Below are 12,362 nucleotides of genomic sequence, written 5' to 3'. Positions count from 1 at the left end.
CTCCCACGCATATCCTGTTTTCCACACTTCTGCAAGAACATCTGTTTGCAGTTCCTCCAACAGATTTTGAAAATACAAAAGTCACTCATGATGGGACTTTCCATCATGACCTAAAACCTGGGATTGTCCATTCTAGGAGAAGACTGAGTGGCTCTGACCATCCAAAGAACTTTGATGTATCTGCTTAAACTTGCCTCTCTGAAGGTGGAAACTGATGTAAAGATGAGGGAGAAATGGCCCTTTGGTAACTGTGAAAGAAAAGTAAAGACTTTTGAGATAGTGGGAAAAATAGACCTTCTCCAGCAGATCCACCAGAGGGAGAAAACATGAGACACAATGGTCTTCTCCAGCCCACCCAAACTGCTGCTAGTGGATTTGGACTTCTCATCCCCTGCTGCTCACTCACTGATGTTTATTTTAAGAATACTAAGAAATTAGGTCAAAGTTTAAACTGCTTGTTGTTACTATTTTATTTCCTGAACAAATGACCATGTTTTCCTTTAAAATATGAGTATACATGCACTGGAAGGAGAAAGCGGGTTTGTCAGCTGTTGTCAGAAGACAGCAGCAGTCTTCCTCCTTCTTTGTACTGATGTATCAGCTCTAGCTAGGAATGATCCAGGGTTAAAAAGCATCATAATCCCAAAGTTGTTATAGTGTGCAGATGATGCAGCCAAGACTTCCCTGCATCTGTGGATGAAAAGGGTTTGCTCTCTAGACCGCCCACTTCAGAGAACAAATCCCGCACACCTCACAGTCCTGCATTCAGTGAGGAGTCCTCAAGCACTGGTCCTTCCAGTGGGGGCTGGACAACAGCCTGCACAACACTGAGCAAGTGTTCAGGCTAAACAACATGACAAGGTAAGAGCTGGCCCCCAGCCCGTGCATCTGAATCAGGGGTTCTTAACATCTGCTTTACAGCTGTCCTCCAGTGCAAGAGAAGTGGTTTCAGGATGCTAAGAAGCCCCTAAGCAATCAAGAGTGCTCATGGCCAGAAGTTTTCTTTTACATAGATGTTTAATTTGTGGGAAAAAATACTTTTAAAAACTCCAGCCTCCTGCATGTGTGTATGTTTTATTTTCAACTTCTCCAAACTAGAAAGAGAGCTTCTTTCACCCTGAATAATGGCTTGTGGTGTTCACTAGAACTAGAGATGTAAGTCTCACTCTTACAGGTTAGAAATATGTGTCTGAAGCAGCAAGTGTCTGGTTATTCTCAAGCAGATATTCCCCCTCCTTTTCTGTGTATCCTAGATAACAGTTCTCCAGTTTTGAATATTTTGAAATGGCAGGAGAGTCTCTAGTTGTCACACATGAAAGCTTTTACAAGGTTCAGGTTCTGCTGCAGAAGAACCCCATCTTCTTTTTTCCTGTATTTTTTTTTTTACTCTCAACATGGGTTTTTTGGGGGGATGGCTAAGCTGCTCTCCCACAGCTCTTGTTTTGATAGTTTGAAATCTATTTGTAATCTTCAAAGAGATAACTTGTTTCCCGAGGGCCTTCATTAACTGTAAGAACACAAAAAGTGGCTGGGCATGAAGGTCGAGTGTGTTCCCCCTGGAAGAGAGATGTATTTTTAATAGTACCAGTGACTGGTAAAGACCTTCACTGGTACAGATGACTTACCTAAATCTTGAAATTGTCTGTCACAGCCTAAGCACCTAGCAGGAAGATATACTATAGTCAATCTGATGTGAGCATAACAATGCAAAAGCTCTCTGTTCTGTAACACCCAGAAGATGTGATAGGAGATCTCTGCATCCCCCAGCCTTGCCTCTGGGGAGGCGAGATCTGTCTGCATTCCCGCCTGCATTCCTGATTCCTGCCTGCCTGGCAGGAAAAGGCAGGGGTGCTCTGCTGAGGCTTTGCACTGATGATCCATGGGGTGTACCTGAGGCTGTGGGGCCACGTCTGCACGGAATCCTGTGCATCAGCTGGGCTCTGTGCTGGTGTGCACTCTGAGGAGCAGCACAGCAGCTGTGCTCTACAGCACTAGGTGATCAAACAGACCCCCAAAAATCTACACAATGATGCAAATACATGGTAGGTTCTGCACAGGTAGATCTTGAACTATTATTTTTCCTCTCTGTGCTTTCTCCTCTGAATGTTACCACAAAGATTTTTTTTTTTAATCTGGATCATAAGGAAATAGATGTGGAAGGTAAAACCACTATTTAAACCCAGGATATTCCTGGGTTGGTAAGGTGATAGCTTTGTCCTCTCATCACATTCATAAATGTGCCCAGGAAAGAGTTAAGCTATCCTGAAAATACTGCCAGGGAGAGGGACTTGTGGAATCTAAATGCTGTTTAAGGAGGCAGGGGGTAATTAGGGCAGTTGGTTTTTAATTATCACTGAAGTCAGTCCTTGAAAGGCCCCCCAGCCATAGCCAGGTTAATGGTCAGCACTGTATGCTGAGTCAGCAAAACGCTTGTGCTGGCTTTCACCAGGGGCTCCCATCAGCTGAGGGCAGCTCTCTTTGCTGGATGTGCCCAACTTCACTCTGAAGCCAGGATGATTAAAAGAGAAAAGCAATCTGCAGCTTTAATCAAGCTTGCAGGAACACACCTTCCGGATTTTGTGAGATGAGGTATTTGTTACCTCCTGTCCTCTGGCATGGTAGCAGTTTAATGAAAGGCTGCATATTTTCCTGTTAGCAGCTCAACCACTTAATTCTTAAGTTCCTTCAGAGCTCTCAGATGTATGCCATCTGGTCATGGTGACTTGTTGCTCTTTAATTTGTGAATTTGTTCCAGCACTTCCAGTTTTGACACCTCAATCTCTGACACAGTCTCATCTTCATTACTTGAAAAGAATAGCTCAGAGGGCTGTCTGTCTCTCTCTCTCTCTCTCTCTCTCTTGCATGAATCGTCTTGTAGCTTCAATTTCATTAATACAATTTCAACTTACAGCAGAATTTTTAGATTTCCCAAATAGGCCATCTCTCCACCTCCTACCCATACTGCAGTATTTTATTGTGCTATATTTTTATTAAACAAAAGCACCTCTGAAAACTACATGGAACCCATGCACTCAGGTAACCAGTAACTTTGTTGTCCTTTGAAAAGGCTTGAAAGTTAGTTCAAATGAATATCTATGACATCCACCAAAGAAATGTTATTAGTTCTCAGAAAACAGGGAATCATACAGCCACTTTAAACACATCTAGCATGCATCTTCATAGCCTAATGCTATTTATTTATGTATCATAAATAATATCTATTATTTATGGTCTATTTGCAGTTCAGGTTTTCAGGGAAGCTGAGTCCCCATTGTTTCAGGCACTCAACAAGCACATGGTTAGAGGCAGCTCCTCTTCTGAGGAATTTACAAATAGGGAAGACAAATGGCTAAGAAGAGACAGCATGCAAAGAAGTTGTCAAAGATGGATGTCTTTGTATTTACATATTTAATGAATTTTCCCTTCATACATGGTGTCCTTCACCTTCCCTCCCCAGTGTTTCTCCTGGCACATATCCCCACCTAGCATCACCAGCATTTCCTAATATGCTTTGTTTCCATCCTTTCCCTAATGAAGGAAGATATGACAGCAAAAACCTTGGTAATACAGCAAGCCAGCCCATGGCAGCCATTTTTTTTTTCCTCTTCCTGGGAGACTGAAGGGGTTTTCCAGAGGTGTCTGTGCTTGTGGGGGTCAGGGCAGGAGGACCACCTGGCTTGCTATCTCCGTTTTCACCCCCAGAGCACAGCTGGCATGGCACCTGCATTGCCCTGGCAGCAGAGGCCACTGCTGGAAAAACTCCTTTGCCTTCAAACCACGGAGCAGCCCTGGCTTCTCCACCAACACCCTCCATATTTTCAAAATGCAGGAAACTTCAGCAGTGCCATCTGCAAACTTCGGAAATGGGCTGTCTGGAAGAAGGGATTATGGATGGGCATGGAAAGGGCAGAAACTCAAAACTTCTCTTCATCACTTTATTAAATCCAGGAGATGACAGAAAGCACACTCCCCTTCTGACAAAGTCTGAGGGTCTCTAGTGACATTTATGTCACTGGAAAGGCATATAATACATACACAGTGGTTTAATTTTATCTTAATGAAACAATATACATATAAAACTATCCATTAAATATAAAACAGTGAAGTAATTTGCAAATTTTTCTACAGCATAATAAATTAAGCATGGAGAGCACTAAGGAATGCAATTTGCAGTCATTTATAATGCAGTGTTTTATGTTAATAATTCAAAATCACATGCTATTTGGAGACACTTCTAATTAATGTATTTATGAAATTGTGAACTGTGACTGTTTTGGTTCCATTTAGCTAAACATTTCAACAGAATGCGCTTGCTGTTGTTTTGTGTTTGCTTAATGGCACCAGCAAGCATCAAATGTACAACTGGGGGAAGCTGGGGGTGGTATCTGGTGTGGCTTTTTTGATGGGTATGTGTTTTTGTCTGTGCACTGTATACATGCATGTGATTACACTCCTGATCTCACCGAGGAGAAGAAAGTTCTGCAGTAATTTGAGGAGGAAATAAGGAAAGTTTTATGGATGAATAATTAATCGCAAGGAAAGTTCAGTACCTTCCTAAAGAATTGCTAAAATATTCAATTCTTTTTACATTGCAGAACTTCATACACTGCTATTTCTCCTGACTGGTTAATTATGACTAATACAGCTTGTAAATTTATATTCATATTTTTATTTTGATGTCTTTCAGGTTTTTTTTTTCATCATACTAAGCATTTGTCAGGCTGCTTCTTTATTGGAACACTATGAGGAATGATTCCCCAGAAGGTTAGTCTCTTGAGAGGAGACTTGCAGGGAGTTGGGAGTGTTTTGAAATTTCAAGTACATTCTAAGAAAAAAACTCCATCCATATCAGACATTTTTAGGGAATTATCACATGTCAAGGCCCTGATTTTGAAAGTGGCTTGAAATGAATGAGCTTGTAGGCATATGCAGAGCCAGATGCTAATAGCACTCTGTTGTAGCTCTGCACAGGAAAATGAAGGGAAAGCTCTTGAAATAATTTTCTATGAACAGTCTGTTTCACACAAGAAAAAGAGGGGGGGAGAAAGAAAGAAGGAAACCTGAAACCATCAAGCCCATTGTAAGGACATCCGGCTTTATGTGGTCTCTTCTACCTTCCAAAATGATCGTGAAAATTCAGTGGGATGCTGAACCAAAATGTTCATGTCTCCTGGTAATTTCAAAGCTCACTTGCAGAGCAGTAACTCCTTGTTGAATGTTTTATTTCACAATTGTGCTTTTAATATGGTTTCTGCTCTTTTTCTTTCTTGGTTGCTTGCCTTTTTTTTTAATTTTTTTTTTTATTTTATTCTCGGGACAATATGTATATGGCTGGGAAAATATTTAAAAAGTTCTCATGGCCTTTAGCTGTGGTCTTGGAAATTGACCAATGTAATCATTAGACTGAGAATTAAAGCTCTATTTGACCACTTTGTGTGATTTATATTTTAAACAATGTAGGAACTGTTATGATTAAGGAGGCAATATGAATGTCTAGGACCTAGCTCCCTATTACTTGTCATCATCCAAGTGGCTTTATTGAGTCCCTTTATTTCCTTGGTATCAAATAAAAATATTGGCAACACATTAGATTAGCTGAATGATAGTCTGTAATAAACTCCTTTTTCCTAAAATGAAAAATATTACCATATCCATTTCATGTTGTCCTTTTTGTCCAGTATGAATGCTTTCTGTAAAAGCTCATGTATTTAAATATTTGTCTGCTTCTGTTTTTAGTCCCAGACTAAACTGGAATTGTCAGGAACTCGTCAACATAAAGACTGGGATTTGGGTCAAATTTTGGGTGAGTCGCTGTATTTAAATATCCATTCCTGCTGGATTTTTAAGTAGAATTTGTCTTTCACTGACTGAAATGGATTTTTAGGAAATTCTATAAATGAGGCTCAAGCTTTTTAGTGAAAATTATTATCCCAGCTATGTACTTGTTTTAAAAAAACATGTTATACCTGTCGCAGGGTCCTAAGGTGTTATATCTGTGGCGCATCAATACAGGATATAAGATGTAGTGGTATCAGGAAATATGCTGTGAGATAGGGGACTTTGCCCACTAACCAGTTATTACCTTTTTGACAGCAACTGTGGTGGTCTGGATACATTACCCAGCTCCATTTTGAGCCATATGATCCCAGGTTTATATCCGAATCTGAGTTTTATGGTTTCTGCCAATCTCTAAAATTAATTCACAGAAACAGAGAAGGAAATTTCTTTTCCTATTATTTTTTTTTTTTTTCCTTCTGATTTGAATGGAAAATTTTCACTTTTTCTTGAGGCATGGTGAGTGCTTACAGCTTCTGTTTCAGCCCTGTATTTGAACATTCAAAGCATTATGGAGGGCTTGTTTAAAAAATCCTTTTTCCAGTGGTGGGAAAATGACAAAACTTGGGAACATGAGCATTTTTCCCTTTTTCTTTTAATTATTTTGGCATGCTTTATGAGACTAGATCTGCAGCTGCCTGTGGTTACATGCTGCTCATTAAAGGTGTTGTAAAACAGAGCAAGCCCAAAATACAGATTCTAACTGCCCTGCTCAAAGCAATATTGCCATTTGTGATGGCAAGTTTGTCTGAAAGTTATGGTTTGCTTTTTAACCTCTAGAGGCATAAATCCAGAGTAACTTTATGAAAATCCATTCAGTAACAATGTCTAGGGTGTGATTAGTTTCACAATTTGTAAATATCATGAGTCTTTCTCTCATGTCTTATTATCAGAGGGTAGAAATCTTTGGAGTGCCTGAAGGCACGTCAGGTACTTCAGCACATATCAAACAAGAGTTAAATTAACCACCATGTTCTGAAAAGAATAACAAACACAAGCACATTTGACTTGGATATCTTAGGGAACATCACCACAAAGCATGCAAAGATTATCTTTCCAATGAACATTGGGGCCCTTAAATGTAATTATTAAATTCAGCAGATGAGCTGCCATCCCTTGGCATTCTAATTATCTGAAAAGATTTTTATTTGGTGATTTATGTAGAATTCATCAATTAGAGTTATTTCTGTAGAAACAGTGCTCTATTTCTGGGGAGCCTCCTTCTCAGTTTGACATGGTTTTTCGAAATAGAAGACTGTTTTTAAAAAGATCTTCAAAGATATCAAACTAATGAAGAGAAGCAAAGAAAGACAGGAAAACAAAGACTGGCAGAGCTCTTTATGAAGGAAGAAACAGCATAGTTCTATTTCTTTTTAAGCTATGTCTACTAACCTGATGTCCTGGGGATAGCTGTACCTATTTATCAAACTGAAAATGGCTGCTAGCTAAGGTAAATACACAATTTATTTTTTAGATTTCATACAAAAACGTTACCTGTAAAGTCCTTGTTGCTCCTCTTCCCCCTTGGGCTGTAAGAGGACATGATGTCCTTGTTTGCAGTTCTACTCAGAGCTATGATTTGGCTAGGCAAGATAGTCATAAGGGAGGATAAACACACTCTGGAGATGGAGTATGCAGAAAAACGAGTGAGAAATACCCCAAATCTCCTTGTCAGGCACAGAGAGCTCTTTGGTGCAGGACAGATCCTGTGGAGGCTGAAGCTTCGGGGCTCTAAAATGTCTAGAGACTGTGGAAGGAGCAGAAGGTCTGGGTCTCTTTGCAGAAGCTCATTAAAACCGTGCATATGGGAAGAAATGTAGGACTTTTTGGTACATTGCAATCACAAAAGGATAAATTAACCAATCAGTAAGAGGAAATTCAGCATCTGCTGCAGTGGCTGCGTGGTAAGAGGTAAAGGATTTTGTTTTATCCAGCTCCCACTGAGGTGCTTGGGAACTGAATTCAGCCTTTCCAAGTTAAAGCAAAGGAAGTTTTCCAAGCTGTTAAGAATACTTTTATTTCCATGAACAAAGCTACTGGATAAGAAGTAAGCATACAAAAAATTCCCCCAAAAAACCCAGATACAGTCATTACCAGCAGAGTGTGGAGCAGTCTAGCAGAAGTAAAGGAAAAAATCCACACATCCCCTGCTGAATGGGGAAGCATTTGTCTCAGCCATGTCTGTGTCCCCTTTGCATCTGCCTGCCACATACATTGTGTGAAGGCGCTTGAAGAGACCAAATGTTTAGGGAAAACGGGTTTCAAGTGTCACATTTCTAATATTCTTGGGCAGAAAAGCTAAGAAATCTGAGAAGGAGTTTTATGGGCCACATTTTCTGAGATGTATCTCCGTGAGTCACACCAAACAGGGTGATACCTGGCCTGCAGTTACTCCTACCAAAGAGCACAGGAGGAACTTAGAAAGACCTGCAGGACGTTTCAAGTTAAATAACATTTTCCATACACTATTTAACCACCACTGCACTTGAGAAAATAGTAGCTCTGAAACCATTAAGCAAACTGAAAAATGGGGGGAAATCATCATATGGATGACCTGCTCTGAGTGATGTCTCCAGCTCTCTCCCCTTGCTTGGTTAAAGAGGACTTGGAATGCCTGTTTTTAAAAGCACCCATCTCCCTCTCTCCCACCTGTGATTTCATGGTGTTTGAGCCAAACTTAGGTTGGGATATGCCAGGAATTAACAGCAGGGCTCCCCAGCACTTCTGCAACCTGAGTTCAAGGGGCAGGGGAAAAGGTCTCTGGTGTTGGCACTTAGGCAACATAGAGGGTTAACAGCCACTGGAGACCCAAGTGAGATAATGGAGTAATCTTGGGTAATCCTAAAGTACTGGGAGAAAACAGGCTGGACAGAAAAAAACCAAACAAACCCAAACCCCAAACAACCAACTTTCCCCTCTCTAGTGCATTTATGCTGCCAAGTCCACCTCTGATGCAAGGGTGTTGTGAAATGCAGCTCACTTGCTAAATGTTGTTTTGATGTGTTGTTTGGGACACAGGGAAAGAGAAATGGACTCCATTCAATCTCTATTAAAGCAGAGGGATGTCTTCTGCAGAATTTATTTTCACGAGCTTTGCGCTAACTTCATTTTCTTATTAGCTGAAATTGCCAGTGAGACAGTTTTAGCAAAGATGCTAAATGCCTTCGTGGAAAAGATGAGTCTGTGCTCAATGAATTGACTACTGTTGTGTCAGCTTGTACAGAACAGATCTTTACTATGGGATTTGGGGATCTGGGATTAGGTCCTAGTGATAATTCATGTGGGAAAAATTTTATATTTAATTACAGAAAGGCAATTAGATGGGAATATTGCAAGAAAATGTTAACAGGTAGTTAGAGTTGCAGAAAAAAGCCAGGAATTTATAACCCACAGAAAAAAAAGAAATCTGATATTAGTGTTAACGATTTTTGAAAAGTGAGGGGAAAAAAAAAGTGGAGGGAAAAAAAAAAGGGGGGGGGGAAGAAATTGAGCTTTTTTTGGAATTAAAAGTCCAATAGAATTTTCTCAGAAAAGTGCCTTTGGAACATTTTTTATATCATAAAAAAACCATGAAACAAGCTGAGAGATAAATTAAACAGAACCAAACCACTCTTGGTCACCAGAAAAACAGATTTTCTGACCATGGTGTGGTGAAGTTGAAGATGAGGAGCATTATGGTTCCACTTTTCCTGCAAGGGACTAATTTCCTGTTTGAGCTAAAACTCCCACAGTGCTGGGAAGGGCATCTCTGGAGGCACGGGCTCTTGGGAGGCAATGTGCATTTTGGTTTAAGCTGGAACTGCTGCACAATGAAAGGTGTAGGTCCTGTTTTATCCCAAATGGTACCAAGCCACCATCTTGATACTCTTCAGGATGATAAGCCTTAACTTTGATGAACTTGTCATTGCAGCTTTAACTCTCATGGAGAGAGTCTTTTCTCACCACTCACTCTTATGTGTGTGTTCTGTATGACACAGCCTAAGCAAAACTATCTTTAGAGAAGCACTTATCTGAATGACTTGAGGAGTTTGTGTAGAGAACCTGGAAATCCAACAGGCTACACTGCTTGTGCTGAAGAAAGTCCAGAGTTAGATCCTATCTTATTCAGCAGCCTGGTCTCTAACCCCTCCTCATCCTCAGAGGTGAAACATGAACTGTGACTAGCACAGGGGGGTAAATCATTATGGGCAGAAACTGCAAATTTCAGGGCAGCACCACTTCAGATTGCCCTCAATCCATTGGGAGAGTCTGGGAGGAGGTTAATTTGGAGGGTGGAGAAAAACCTGCCATGTCTTGTGCTCCCTTTCCTAGGGTGAGCTAGAAAGACAAGAACTGCACAGGGTGCTGAGATGCCTCTGAAGGAAATATTGGCCTCAACCAAGCTGTCACACTGAAGTGTGTGGAAAGCTGGACTTGGGGCTGCCCAGCTGAACTTGCTAAACCAAGACAGCACCTTTCAACAGCTCCACAGTAACACTGGGTTTGTACATCCATTTACAGAACGTATAGAATCATGTTCCATGTGTTTACCTGTCAGTGCATCCCTCCGATAACTTTTGCTCATTTCAAATGAATTTGATGTAGGAGAAGGAGTTCCTAGGTATTTTAGATTTTTGCCAGTTTATTTGTTAGATGTGTATCCAACATGGAGCTACACAGAACATGATAGCTGGACATGTTGTGATGGCTCATTTGCAAGACTGTGCTGCTGCTGTTCACCTGTATTACCCTCACTCTCCCATTCCTTACTGCTTTTAAAAGCAGTGTGAAGAGCAGGAGCAGCTGCTGCCAGGAAAGGAAGCTGCAGGAGCCGGAGGGACACATGTGAGGGATTGCAAAGGCACAGGCTTTCTCTGCTGATGACCTTGGCTTCTAGCACATCCCATGATTAGAGCAACTGCTTCTAGAGCTGGAACACATGGGAGCTGAAACTACACATCCTATTTAGGACTCAGGGAAAGGAAAAAAATCTGTCCTGCTTAACAAACAGTGGAAAAATCACTGAATTTATACTTATGGTTACTACGACCTTATGAGGGAAAAATACTTCCAGAAATTATTTTATTCCTCAAAAAGAAGAACTACTGCTGCATAGTTATTAGAGGGAAACTGATCAGTATTTGTTCAGTCTCCCATTCTCCTCCCTGCTGTTTCATACACTCTTGAAAATGTCATTACTGACAGGGCATTGCACTTGTTCTATTTCTCTGAAAGTGCAGCCCTTTGTCTTAGGAATTAGCATAGAAGCATCATATTGTGGTTTGGGTTGGAAAGGACTTTAAAGATCCAACCCCTGTGCCATGGGATGCCCCCCACTGGATCAGGTTGCCCAGGGTGAAATAACAGAATGGTTTACCTTGGTGGCTTCCTCTCCAACAACCTCCTAGCCAAGAATGAGATCTCTTTAGGTGACTGTGGCTGTTTCCATTAGCTATTCAATAGCAGTAGCAGCTGTGTGTAAAACTTTTGGGCTTCTGAGGAAATCTTACTCAAGAGGTGAAAGATATTGCCAAAAATTAGGTCCTCAAAAAGTTCTGTTTACCCTTCTGCAGTGTTGTCCTTCAAGAGGCTTTGTTCTTTGAGGCAGCTGCATACAAACTGAATTGGAAAACTGCTAAATAAAGATGACAGGGATCAACTCTTCCACTTACCATGTTACCAGGTGACTGTGGTAGCAGGGAGGTGGAGAAGAATTGTACCCCAGGAACCATCTCGGGACTTGTTCGTCTCTGAGGCCAGCATGTAAAATTCCACATGTCATTTCACAGGATGTTCCCCTGTTGTCACAATTTTTCCTTCTCTCCTTATCTAGTTTTATCTGCTCATGCCATCTTTCCATTTATTTTTTCTGGTTTTCTCCTGCCTATTTTTTTTTGTTTCCATTTTCCTCACTGGGATGAGAATCTGATACCTGACTATTTGAACACTTGCTCCATGATATTTGAATGCACTAGGAATTACAAAAAGTAAGTATTTCCATTTCTTGGTGCTTTCAGTTTGGGTTCTTTCTCCACTTCCCCAAGGACAATGAATGCTAAATGCAGTATAGCTGAATTTAAATATTTTGGTTCACTAAAAAACAATCAGAAACTATCTATATAGATTTTTCCTCTGAGGGAAGGATGTTGGGAAATGATGGGATTTTTTAATGTGGTTGATATGTAACATGTGCAAAATAAATAGTGATTGTATTTGTCCTCTTGATTTCAGTAAAGTAAAATTCCTGAATGTTATTCTATAGTGCTGCGTGAATATCCATTAATACTAAATTGTTTTTCTGGAGGAAATATGTAAAACATGAAAGTGATCATCAGCTGATCTCTGCTCCAAGCTGAATTGTGCATTTTAGGAAACAACAGGGAAAAGAAATTTATTTTCAACTAGAATTTGATTCTGAAATAAATAGGAGGCTTCTTCCTTGCACATTTAGCTCACATCTGTGAACTAAAAAGAAGAGGGAAAACTTAACATTCATCAAGAAGAAAGGAAGAGGAAAAACTTAACATGAATCAAGAAGCATCTATTTT

At 40.5% G+C, this 12,362-nt stretch overlaps 1 long non-coding RNA gene across 1 annotated transcript in view; it reads left to right on the top strand.

Annotated features, from left to right (window-relative positions):
- The window catches only part of LOC127059314 (uncharacterized), a 33,781-nt gene extending 27,991 nt beyond the window's left edge, over positions 1-5,790 (top strand). The window contains exons 2-3 of the long non-coding RNA XR_007777005.1: positions 4,688-4,764; positions 5,737-5,790. This is a non-coding gene — a long non-coding RNA (uncharacterized LOC127059314). The remainder of the gene's footprint in view (positions 1-4,687; positions 4,765-5,736) is intronic.
- Positions 5,791-12,362: the final 6,572 nt, after the last annotated feature.

Source organism: Serinus canaria, chromosome 2 (genome assembly GCF_022539315.1).
Source record: "Serinus canaria isolate serCan28SL12 chromosome 2, serCan2020, whole genome shotgun sequence".
Taxonomy (NCBI): Eukaryota; Metazoa; Chordata; class Aves; order Passeriformes; family Fringillidae; genus Serinus; species Serinus canaria.
This window is presented reverse-complemented; position numbering and strand designations above follow the sequence as displayed.